Source organism: Hippocampus comes, unplaced genomic scaffold (genome assembly GCF_001891065.2).
Source record: "Hippocampus comes isolate QL1 unplaced genomic scaffold, H_comes_QL1_v1.1 scaffold345, whole genome shotgun sequence".
Classification (NCBI taxonomy): Eukaryota; Metazoa; Chordata; class Actinopteri; order Syngnathiformes; family Syngnathidae; genus Hippocampus; species Hippocampus comes.
This window is the reverse complement of record NW_017805538.1, coordinates 1,836,562-1,849,095: the sequence shown is the minus strand read 5'-3', so window position 1 is coordinate 1,849,095 and position 12,534 is coordinate 1,836,562. Positions and strand designations below refer to the sequence as shown.

At 43.0% G+C, this 12,534-nt stretch overlaps 1 protein-coding gene across 3 annotated transcripts in view; it reads left to right on the top strand.

Annotated features, from left to right (window-relative positions):
* The first annotated feature begins 1,442 nt into the window (after positions 1-1,442).
* LOC109520919 (probable ribonuclease ZC3H12C) overlaps positions 1,443-12,534 on the top strand; it is a 19,499-nt gene continuing 8,407 nt past the window's right edge. Inside the window, exons 1-2 of one of the 3 annotated variants that reach the window (XM_019878520.1) lie at positions 1,443-1,556; positions 1,830-1,921. The gene's annotated coding sequence lies outside the window, so the exon portion shown is untranslated. Of the gene's footprint in view, positions 1,557-1,829; positions 1,922-9,794; positions 10,163-12,534 lie in introns of those variants that run through there. The other 2 variants (XM_019878521.1, XM_019878523.1) reach the window with 2 other exon arrangements.

Genomic DNA, 12,534 nt, shown 5'->3' with positions numbered 1-12,534 from the left:
CCCCTCCGCGTCTTGCACTCTCATTTTATCTTGTTGGGAGGTGGTGAAGGCCAGCGCAATCAGCATTTTGAGCAGCTACACAGAGTACAGACGAGTGCAACTTTGCTTATCCGCAAAATAATTGGTCAGCATTCAAAGGTACGGTCAGCATTCAATAGTACAAACAGTTACTTCCATTTAGCGCTGTTATATATCAAATTCCCATTACAGGTGAAAAATTCTGTTGGAAATCACACGTAGAAACTGTTAAAAGAAAAATCTCAAAAGCTATAGGTATCTTGTATAAAACCAACGATTTCCGAAATAAGGCATCTTTACGTACACTACCCGGTATATTGCTGCCATACTTGACATTTTGCCTTGAGCTATGTGGTAAAACTTACAAAACAAATATTTAATAATCTACATAAAGGAGCTGTACGAATTATGAACTGTTCAATTTCGAACTAATCCATTTTTTTTTATCAAATTAAACATTCTCAAATTGTATAACTAGGGCGAATTCAAAACAGCACAAATATTGTACAAATCACACAATAACCAACTTTTCCACAGTATCCAGAGGTTGTTCGAAATTTGACGGGGTTGTTATAGTTTTGGGGGTAAAAGTGTCTTGAAATAAATCAAGGACAAGAACATCCATCCATCAATTTTCCAACCTGCTTATCCTCACAAATGTCGTGGGCTTGCTGGAGCCTATCCTAGCTGTCTTTGGACAGTAGGTGGGGTACACCCTACACTGGTTGCCAGGCAATCGTAGAGGACAAGAACAAACAGAGCAAATGTCTGTTTCTGTAAAGGGTGTTAATTAATAGGACAATTCTGAAAAACAATTGAAAAGTTGTGAATCAAATTTTTAAAAGAGGTTTAAAAATACTACATAATAATAATAGTACTCCAAAAATATATAAATCATGTATTAACATGAGAAACGGAACTTAATCTAGTATTCTACAACCATTAGGTTTTAATTGATGAATAAGATTATCTGTCCAACAAAACAATACAATTATTTGCAAATCATGTTTAACCTATCCAGTATTGAATTGAATACACTACAAAATATTGAAGTTATGATTAGATAGATAAGATAAGATAAGATAACCTTTATTTGTCCTGTATTGTTTACGTGAACCCTTTATTTTGGGGGCCCAGTGGCACGCTGCGAGTTGTATTCGCTTCCTGGCACCCAATCTCTTTCTTGAAGTGTCGTTTCCGGTTTGGAAAAAAAACAATTCCATAAAATTGTGTTAACGTTTGAAAAACCTTACAAAACATAATTAAAAAAACACTTAACTAGGTCGATTATTGTTGCGTATTAGCAGTAAAAAAAGATCTAACACAGTCGTTTAACCGAGAGAGAGCGATACGTCATATGCTTTATTTTGAAACAAAGCTTGAAGTCCAGTGGTGTCGTTACTACTGTTAACTTCATTCACTGAGGCTGGGTCACGCTCCAAAGCGGATGTTTTGTGCGTCGCCACAATGTGACAGAAACATGTGTTGCCTTGATATGGAAGCGCTTGGCAAAGGACCTCACGACAGCCACCTGCCGGGTAAGCAGGCGTTTGGAGCTTTAGCTTAAAGCGATGTCAATCGGTCGTGTAGGAAAGCTGCAGGGAGGTCGTGACGGTTTGGTTTGCGGTGACCGTGGACGCAAAATGCGCGCTCCCAACAAGCAGCACCTTTGCTCTTCCACAGGCCGAATTTGCATCGGTTTTAAAAGTGTACAAAATGTGTTAGAAGTAACGTTGTTTGTTTTGAATATGTCCCGTCTTTTATTTGTTGTCACTGGTGATCGTGACCCTATGATGTCTAATGCATTGCAGCATCTGCGAGCCTGCAGGTGCCCCGGAAGATGTGAGCATTGCGATTTGGCAGTACAGAGGGAGCGTCTGCAGCTGCCTCACCATCCCTCATGGTACGTCTTTCATCCCACCCCTTCTTAAAAGTATGTCAAATATCATCCGTACAAACAACCCCAAAACATTTATTGGCTGCAAGTCACCAGAAAATAGTCAAAGTGGACATGGTCTGTTGAGAGAGCCTTGTGGACAAATGCAATATAAGAAGGTACTCTTGTATTATTGACAGCAGTGGGCAAAGTATAATAATGATCGAGAAATTGTAATTGGTTCGGGTTTGTCAGACAATGAGTGAAAACAGTCCACTGCAAAGTATGTTCAAAGCCTGTTGAAACCAAAACAAGTAGCGTGAACAAATAATTTCAGAAAATGAATTGGAGACACTGAGCAGTGTTGACATAGAAGGTAGACAGAAATCAATTACATAAGTACAGTATAATGTTTTTACGATGTTTTACAAGAAAGGAGCCCAGTGGAACCAGTTGATCGCTCTGAGAAATTTTGGACATATACAATATACATATACAAATACTTTAAACAAGGATTAAATATAACGAAGTGCAAAACAAGAAATAAATATGCTTTCTATTATTACAAATTAGAATCCCAAAACATGCTCTCTGATCTTTCATCTCCACTTATTTCACTGCTTTGTGCAGACTAAGAAAGTGCCCATCCAAGCTTCACTCTCAGAATATTATATTGTTCATGATAACCGATGGAATTTGCTAAATAACAATGTTCAACTTCATACTTTTATCCTTGTCATGCATTTTCTGTTTTTATTTTTGTAAACTGGATATCAGATGACTTTGACCTTTTCACGATGACACCACCTTCCATTACCTTTAATGGGAAAATTGCCCATACCAGCATGGCCGCCATGTGGGACTATCTGTTGATTGTGCCACAGTGCCGTTTACTGGCAGTGTGGCTGATTCGGGAACAAATAGATTTTTGCTGTTTTTCCATCCATCCATCCATTTTCCGATCCGCTTTATCCTCACAAGGGTCGCGGGAGGTGCTAGAGCCTATCCTAGCTGTCTTCGGGCAGTAAGTGGGGTACCCCCTGAACTGGTTGGCAGCCAATCGCAGGGCACACAGGGACGAACAACCATGTGCGCTTGAACTTACACCTAGGGACAATTTAGAGTGTTCAATCAGCCTGCCGTGCATGCTTTTGAAGTGTGGGAGGAAACTGGAGTACCCGGAGAAAACCTACGCAGGCACGGGGAGAACATGCAAACTCCACACAGGGAGGCCGGAGCCGGCACCGAACCCACGACCTCTGCACTGTGAGGTCGACGGGCTAACCACTAGACCCCTGGACTGCCTGCTGCTTTTCCATGAGCCCGGTGCACGGTGCACACTCCAGCATGTCAGGTTCCGCCATAACATTTCTCAAGTGGCGAATCACAATATGGATTGCTGTGTCATGATGTGGCGACAAAGCAAAGTGGAGCCCATCAAATGCACAGAAGCTTTCACATCAAGAAGAAAAATCACTTTCTGGGTTTAAGATAGTCAGACACAGCCATCGTCAAGACAAAGATGCAGTTTTATCAGTGCATATATTTTGTTTTTATGGCAATATTGAGCCATATGTACAGTTTCATATCTACCATGGATGAAATAGTGTAAAAGTAATTTCATGACTGACATGACTGTCCGCTCTGTGGCCGTAGACCTCTCATTCAAGTCAATGCGGTATTCGCTTGCAAAAATGTTTACCGCAAGCTTCTGTATTTAATCACCCAGATGCCTCATGACCAATCACTGAGTATACAGTATCACACAACACGGGTTACGATGCTTCAAGACAGATCAAAATCAGTTATGAAACACTACCTTTGTTTGCGACATGTCTGTAGGCTCAAAATAGGGCCGCATTTGTGTCGTCTGGCGTTGTATTAGGGGAGTTTGGCTTTGAAACTTGCCGGCAGTGACTGCGTTAACAAATCCATTAGTCCTTTCAATCTCATGTGCTGCAGTGTCTAGAAAAGCAACGCCCCCCCCCCCAACCCCACCTATAGACCAATATATGTAATCACGAGTGAGGTAAACATTGCTAGGAAATCCGTGGTTGCTTAAAATGCCGTTAAACATGGATGACAATGTGCACATTGGAACTCATTAATGTTGTATTGTTTGTGCTGCTTTTGGAACGGAAAAATCTTTTAAAAGGCTCATACTCGGCATTTTACTTTAGACTTTACATTGAGGGGAAGCTGCGAAATCCCCCGCGGGAATGGGCGTCACAGCGTTTCGTGCCATTCGGTGCTGATTCGGGGATTTAAAAAAAGCGGCCGTTTGAGTCTTGTCCGTTAGAGCGTGTCATTTATTTAATTTCACGCCTTCCGATGAGGATGGGCGTTGCGCCACCTCCTGGAGATATCGCTCATATAAAAAAACTCGCCACTGAGTTTCACAGACATGATGGCCATTTATAGGTTGCAACATACTGATACGGATTTGCATTCATGTAGAGTGCAGCTGTTGTGATCAACTACCTTCAGTATGTTCTCTAGCTTGTCCAGATGAATTAGTTCTTTTTACTAGTACAGCTTTTTTTCAGTGTGTCATTTTTTACTGACTTCCTCATAATTACAGTTTAACAAACAATTACCGTGGCATGATAATTAACATCCCACGGTTGTAGGATTGAAAAACCTCTCGATCCCCAAGTGTGACATCGAAGAGGCTTTTCTGTGTAGGGTTGACATTGTAACAAGGTAGGCCAGAAGCCTCATGCTGGTGTAGACAGATTTATTTTCCTTGCCGATTAAGGTTAATTAAAACGAGGCAACCTATCTGTCATGTTGCTGGAGTGCTGCGTTATATTTTAGATTTTGTTTATGTTTTCAAGAACAAAGGTTAATTTTGTTTGCTTTTTATTGAAGGGTATTGATTAAAAAACATTTTAGTTTATTTTTTGAAAGAATCGGGGATTTACATATAGCATGTGCTATGAAAAATCTGCATTTCAAGTCTGAGTCGTTTACTGCACAAGGGAGTCAATTTGCATGAATGTCACTACATGTAAGGTGACCAATTGATGATCTTTTTTTTTTTTTACGACAAACATCCATTCGGTAACTACAACCAAAAAGGTTGTAGTTAACCAAATGGAAAAAAAAAATCCGAATGGAAAAGAAAAATTATTTCTCCACATTGATATGATAAGAGTAAAACCTTGATTTAACGGAGAAATTCGCAATTTACAGCAGCAAAATTTGGACGGATGAATGTAGAAAAACATGAAGTAGTTGCATGCACAAAATAAATTTAAAAATGAACTGTACACAGTACAGAATGCAATATAAAAAATAAAATAGAAGCTACTGTATAAACATATATGCAACTGCATATATGTTGCATAAGGTGGCTGTGGTATTTAAAATGGGTGAGTGGGGCTGAGTCCAGGTTTTCAGGTCTGCCTATTCAATAGCCTGACAGTAGTCGGCAGGAACAAGCGGCGGTACCTCTCCTTCTTGCAGCGCTGGTGTATCAGTCTCTGGCTGAAGGAGCTGCCAAGTCCTGTCAGGGTGGCCTGGAGGGGTGGAAGGGTCTGTCCATCATAGCTTCCAGTTTAGCTATCATCCTCCTGTTGCCCACCTCCTCCAGAGTGTCCAGGGCGTAGCCCAGGACAGAGCTGGCCCTCATGACCAGTCGGTCAAGTCTCTGTCCCGGGCTGAGATGCTGCCTGACCACCAGACAATGCCATAATGAATGGCTGAATCCACTAGTGAGTCATAGAAGGTCTTAAGGAGTGACCCCTGAACCCCAAAAGACCTCCGTTTTCTGAGGTCAGATCAGAGCGTCCGTGTTGGTAGACCAGTCTAGTTTATTTTTGAGAAGAACACCCAGGTACTTGTCCGAGGTCACCCTCTCTATGTCCGTACCCTGGATGTTCATCGGTTTAGGTGAGGACTGATTCCTGCAGAAATCCACAACCAACTCCTTAGTTTTCCCGGGATAGATCTGCAGGCACCAGTCCACAAAGTCCTCCGTCAGTCCCCTGTACTCCCGATCATCTCCTCCTGTAATGAGGCCGACGATCACGGAGTCATCAGAGAACTTCTGAAGGTGGCAGGTTAGAATGATGTGGCTGAAGTCCGAGGTGTAGAGGGTGAACAGGAATAGAGCTAGGACAGTCCCCTGTGGCGCCCCGGTGCTGCTGAGGAGCCTGTCCGACTCACAGCGCTTTGCCCTCACGTACTGTGGGCGGTTCGTGAGGTAATCTGTAATCCATGATATGAGGTGATGGTGCTGCAGTTTGTCCCCCTGTAGGTTGGGCTGGATGGTATTGAAGGCACTGGAGAAATCAAAGGACATGATCCTCACAGTGCTCCCAGCCTTCTCCAGCTGTAACAGCGCCGATTGGAGGAGGTAGATGATGGCGTCCTCTACGCCGATGCCGGGCCGGTAGGCAAACTGCAGCGGGTCCAGTGACGAGCTCACCAGCGGTCGCAGGTAGGCGAGGACGAGTCTCTCAAGCGTCTTCATCAGGTGAGACGTCAGCGCCACCGGTCTGTAGCTGTTGAGCTCCTTCGGGTGGGGGGTTTTGGGCACGGGGACCAGGCACGAAGTTTTCCACAGCTGCGGAACTCTGCCCAGCTTCAGGCTCAGGTTCAACATGTGCTGGACAATGTCTATATGGTGCATGCATAATTCATCATGTAGATTAAATGTGCATAATTTGGAAACGCAAGATGTGGCTCTTGTTAGGGGAGCGTGCTGCCTTTCGGGGAAGGGGTGTGTCATGCTGGTGGCTGCGCATTTTGCTGAGCAAAAAACAAGGTCTATGGGTGAGTTTTGTTCAGTAGAAATGTGCGGCTTCTTCCCTCATTTCATTGATACTGTCCCTACAAAGTCGGAAGCATAAAAGTGAAGAAGAATTAAGATTCAGGGAGAGCAAGATGTGCTTAATTGAGGAGGAACAAAAAAAATCGGTTTTGATTTGATGACCCGAATGGAGTTGTGACATTTTCAAATTGTTGCATCCTTGAATTGAATTGCACCCCATATACCGAGAAAGGTGTGGAATCTTTTTTTTTTTTTTTTAATGAGATGTACACCTGATCTTAATAATTGGTTTGACATTGCTGATGATTTGTTGTTTCTTTAAATGTCATTAACTTGGATAGTTTTGGCCTTGAAGAACTTTGACATGTTTTTGCATATGAATAAAGATGACAAAAGATACAACTGTAGCATATCGCATCAAGCGGTCATCGCAGTGAATCGAGCTGACTCATTTTAAAGTCATTACATCCTGAAGTCATATCATACCCCATGCATTAAGAAACTTATCGAAATGTCTTTTGTGGAGAGCTGAACAACACTAGTGAATAATTGAGGTGAATTCGAAGTGTGTGCAGTGACTTTCCTGCATATTTTGAGGAAAATATAAATTACAGCAATAACAGTTGTTGATATTATACGCTCTCTCTCACACACACACACACACACACGCATACACACTACATTAAACTCGGAAAGTGACACATTTGTTGATGTCACCGCTAAATTAAATTGTCTTCACTGGTCCAGCTTCATAAAAAACAAAAAAATCCTCATCTCACCCCTCGGGTGGTGTCCGTCCCCCATTCAGCTCGGGTCCTCTACCAGAGGCCAGGAAGCTTGAGGGTTCAGCGCAGTATCCTTGCTGTTCCCAGCAAGCTGCGCTTTTCTGGACTGAGATGTCTGATGTTGTTCCCGGGATCTGTTGCAATCATTCATCCAGTTTGGGGGTCACTGCCCCGAGTGCTCCGATCACCACAGGCACGACTGTCACCTTTACCTTCCAGGCTGTCTCCAGCTCCTCTCTGAGCCCTTGGTATTTCTCCAGTTTCTCGTGTTCCTTCTTTCTGATGTTTCCATCGCTTGCGACCGCTACATCCACTACAACGGCTTTCCTCTGCCCTTTACAGTGAAACTCCTCTACAACGAAACCTACATGGACGAAAATACCCCCTAATGTCAAAAAATCTTCATGCATTAACACCATTCCCACTCTCCTGCCCCCCATACAACGAAAAAAAAAACCCTGTTGCGTTATACGAAATCTTTTTTTCTGCTCTTGCCTCGCAAAGAGATTCACTACAACGAAGTCTAATGCAACAGCGACCTCTACTGTTTCGTTCGGAAACGGCAACAGCAACCACCACACTGGTTTACACATGCGCAGTAGTCCAGGAAGTACTTGTTATTGTTAGTTTCAGACGCAGCACGAACGTTGCATTGCTACGTGTGTTTGTGTGTGTGTGTGTGTGTGTGTGTGTGTGTTTACATCTGAGCTCAAATTTGCTACAGCGAAAAAACCCCTGTTGTGAAAAATTTCTTGCCGCAAACATGATTTCGTTGTAGAGCAGTTTCACTGTATCTATGATCACGATGTCTGGTTGGTTCGCCATTACCATCGTGTCAGTTTGTATCTGGAGGTCCCACAGGATCTTCACTCGGTCATTATCCACCACCTTTGGAGGTGTTTCCCATTTTGACCTTGGGGTTTTCAGTAACATACTCTGCACAGATGTTTCGGTAGACTATGCCAGCCACCTGGTTATGGCGTTCCATGTAAGCTTACCCTGCCAGCATCTTACACCCTGCAGTTATGTGTTTATATATATATATATATATATGTATGTATGTGTATGTGTGTGTATGCAAACTTATGTCTCCAGATTTGGTAGGATGAGTAGGTCTGCCGAGAATGCTCCTGTTGGCCCATTTCTATCCTTTTGGCTATAAAGAATCTTGATCCGAGCTAATCGTTGGATGTTTTTTTCAGGCGTTTTTTTTTTTCAAATAGTCCGAACTTTGTTATATTTTGTATATTTTTATATACCTGTACTGTATGCTGCAGTTTTTGTGTTCTAAACAGTTTTTGGGCAATATGTTGTTGCACTTTGTTGCTTGTGTTGTCACACATGTATGTTGTTAACATACTTGGACATTCATACAGGACAGACACCATAGTTGTTTCACTGTTCTCATTAAACAAAGTATGTTAATACTTAAATGCTTTTGTTCTGTTGATGTTTGGTATGGACTGTTGACATATGCAGTTTTTATATGTACCATATCTTGTGCTGGCCCGACGGCCCACCTGTCAAATTTTAGAAATCAATGTGGCCCCTGAGCCAAAAAGTTTGCCCACCCCTGCTCTAGAGCATTGATGTCAATTAGCAATGGTGGCGTCACAGTTCTGCAAAATTCTGAACGGCTTGCTTCAAGACATTATTTTCAAAGACGATATACTTGATGGTTTCATTTCCCATTTGATGGTTGGACAGGCACCGCGAAGACCCAACTACTTGTATACAAGCAGTTAAAAAGTAATTTCTCCAATAACATGTCCCTTTAAATCCTGTTCATCACCAAACAAAAAAGGCAAAGATGTCTCTTTCCGAGTCAGCGGCCTGAAGTGTGCCGCCACAATGAGGACCTCACATAAAACTTTACGTTAATGCCCCCCCCCCCAACACACACACACACACACACACACACATACACTCGCCGTCCCTCCCTTTGAGCTGAGCCACACTCCTCTTTATTCTTGCGTACTCTTATAGGCCACGTCTCCTCTGTTTCTGCTTGACCCCCCCCAACTTACCCCCACCCTTCTTCTAGGCTGAAACAAAGAGGACAGAGACGGTGGCGCTCTGTAGCCAGGTGTTCACCACTGCTGCCTCGGGTCGTAATAGCACCATCCTTCACCCTACAGCTGCCCTTGCCGCCCTCCCATTGTGCGCTTCTATTGTGCGGCCGCCCGCCCTTCGTTGATTCATCGGCCACACAGGGGACACTCATTCAGATGTTTGTGTGTGTGTGTGTGTGTGTGGGAAGCAGCCAGAATATTCGGATGAGCGTTGTGGCACCAACAAAGTGCGGAGTGTGTGTGTGTGTGTGTGGGTGGGTGTGTGGGTGGGTGGGTGTGGGTGTGGGTGTGTTTGTGCATGCATTGACTACGCGTGCCTTGGAGAACGTCGCAGGTCTCCGACTCCTCCCGCCGTTATCTGCGTGCCTCATTGTGACACAGCCTCCCTGTGATTGGTGGACATGCGGGTGCTTGCAACAGGGGAATGGCTGACATTGTTCCTCCATCTGTTCTGCTTCTCACTATCCAACGTGCCTCTGTAGGGAAAACACCAATCTGCAACCGTCACATTTGGAGTTCTTCTACACTTTCACCTGCAGACTTCTATCTAAGAATCTAAACATGTGGAAACTGGGTTGGAGTTTTTTTTTTGTTGTTCCCATCTTTGTACGCTGATGCACTGATGATCCTGTAAGTGAGTATGTGCGAGTCATGAGATGATGCATGCAGGCCTTCAATGTGATGTTCATGCGCAGACGTGCTGCCTTCCTTTGTGAGGCTGCGTGTTTTAGAAAGTGATAGTGGAGCTGATGTGATGTTCTTCATGCTACTTTGAGATGTGACGTAATGCAGCTCGGAATGAAAAAAACAAAGTTGACACTTGAGGTGAGCAGAGTGGCAAGTTTACATGTTGACAAAGACTGGATTTACACTGCAGGTCCAACAACCCAATTTCAGTTTCATGCCGATGTCAGATTTAAAAATATATATATATTATTAGTGATGCGTAGCGTATCAGAAGAGTGTCTTTACATTCAAAGTAAACACGGCCAAATTGTATGTAAATAACTCCAATAGCAATAAAACAAATATTAAACATTACAAAGCTTTTGGATGGCCTCAGCTTACTCTTCCCATCATTGATTCAAATGAAAGTAACTATAGAGTGCACTTTTTCACTCACATCCCACTAATGCTAGAATTATATAGGCTGTAAATAAAGCTATGCTTTCTATTTTATTTTGTGTCGTTTTGGCAGAGGCAGGTGTGTATGTCTAATGTATGTACAATGTGTGCATTGCGATGACATCAAGCTAGCATGGTTGGGGTATTTCCGGTCTGTGTGTTTATGCTGCACTCACATTGGCAGATATCTGTTGTGTCAGTATTTTCTCCACATTTGGAAGAGGCCTGATACCATTCCATGTTTGTTTGTTTTTTTTCCGCTATCTTGCCGTCACACATATTCCAAAAGAGCAGAAAAAATGTTCACTTAAAACATGCAGTGTAAATATAGCCTGTTTGAAAAAGGCTTTGTGTGTGTTCACTTTTGGCAGTGCACTTGCCCAAGTCAGCTTCACTTGGAAGTGTGTGTGTGGATGTGTGCGCGCTCATTCGTTTGGCTGTGGAGCGTTTGTGTCACTGGGGAAAGCCCAGTAGTGCCGTAGTTGGGTTATCTCACGGTGGTGGGCAGTGCCAGACATCCCCCAGTCTTTCCTGATGACACCCCAAGAGCCCCCCCCCGGCCCCTCCCCAACCCTCACAATTTCAACCGCCAACCTCAGGGCTCCTAAGCGGCAAGCGGTATTTTGCATACTGTATGAATTGTGCCAGATGGGAGGGGGAGCGGCTCAAGTTTGAAAGATGCAACTGCTCCGCATGACACAATGCTCGTCAGTGTTGTTCTGTTGAGACGAGCTGATGTTGTCAGTGGTTGTTGGAGTGGAACTACAGCAGCTCAGGATTAAAGTGACTTAGGACTTAAATCTTAGATTTATATAAAGTGTATTATTTTGTACATTCATTTAATTATTATCGTTGCGCCATGCTTAACTAATTGAACTTGTTTTTTTTCTTGTTTTTTTTTGCTACACCAAAAAATGTTTGTGGGTCAGTGTTTGAATGCTTAAAAAAACATTCTATTGTTTTGTTTTTTACATGTAACTTTATTTGTAATGTTTCAACTTCAAAAATTTAAATAACAGGAGGGATAAATGTGTTGGATGCCAATCAGGTTAGTGGAATACTGTATTGCTTTCATGAGGCACACATGCACAGAGAGTTTGCAGTGCAAATGTTTCCTTGAAAAAAATAAAAGAGAATCGTGCTCAGAGGGTTCTGAATAATGATGAGGATCATCATAAGACAAGTTTCCAATATATGGAGGTCGTCTTTAGGTAGCATAATCAAAAGTGTTCTGAGTAATATTGATGGTGATTCTATGCAAATCCAACCTCTTGGAGTGAAATTTAAAACTGAGCATTGCTCTTTTTTGGCTCTTATGAGCTTGTGCTGCTGCAATTAGTGAACTGTCGTTGCCTTATGAGGTGTGAAGGTGGCAGATGTGTGGCAGACAAATGTAGTGGCTTGTAGCCAATTTTGCGTTGTCTTGATGCATCGTAGCCCACGTCGTGTGACATACCGGTACTCAACGATGCCTCATGGTCATAATGGCGAAAGTCTTGCATGTCAATATTTTTGTCCGTCTTACGGCATAGTGTGACATGTCCTACTATATGTCGTCTGTCGATTGGTTTTTCGGCATTGACCAATAGGAAGACAGCGCCGTCCGACTTGTGATGAGAGACTGGGATGTGGTGCACACAATCACAATGTGGTGTACTGTACATTATTTAAAAAGTGACTTGAACAAAAGGGGAAATATTGCAAAGTATATGGAGCATTTCAACTCATGCTACGTTTACTAAAAGCTAGTAGCTAATTGGCATAAGAGGTGTCATTGAACAAATTTGTTACTTTTCTTTTTGGAGAATAGACAGTCCATACTTCCATCTCCCCACTATCCAAGAATGAAAGGGTCCATATCCCCCCCCCGCCCCCACCCCT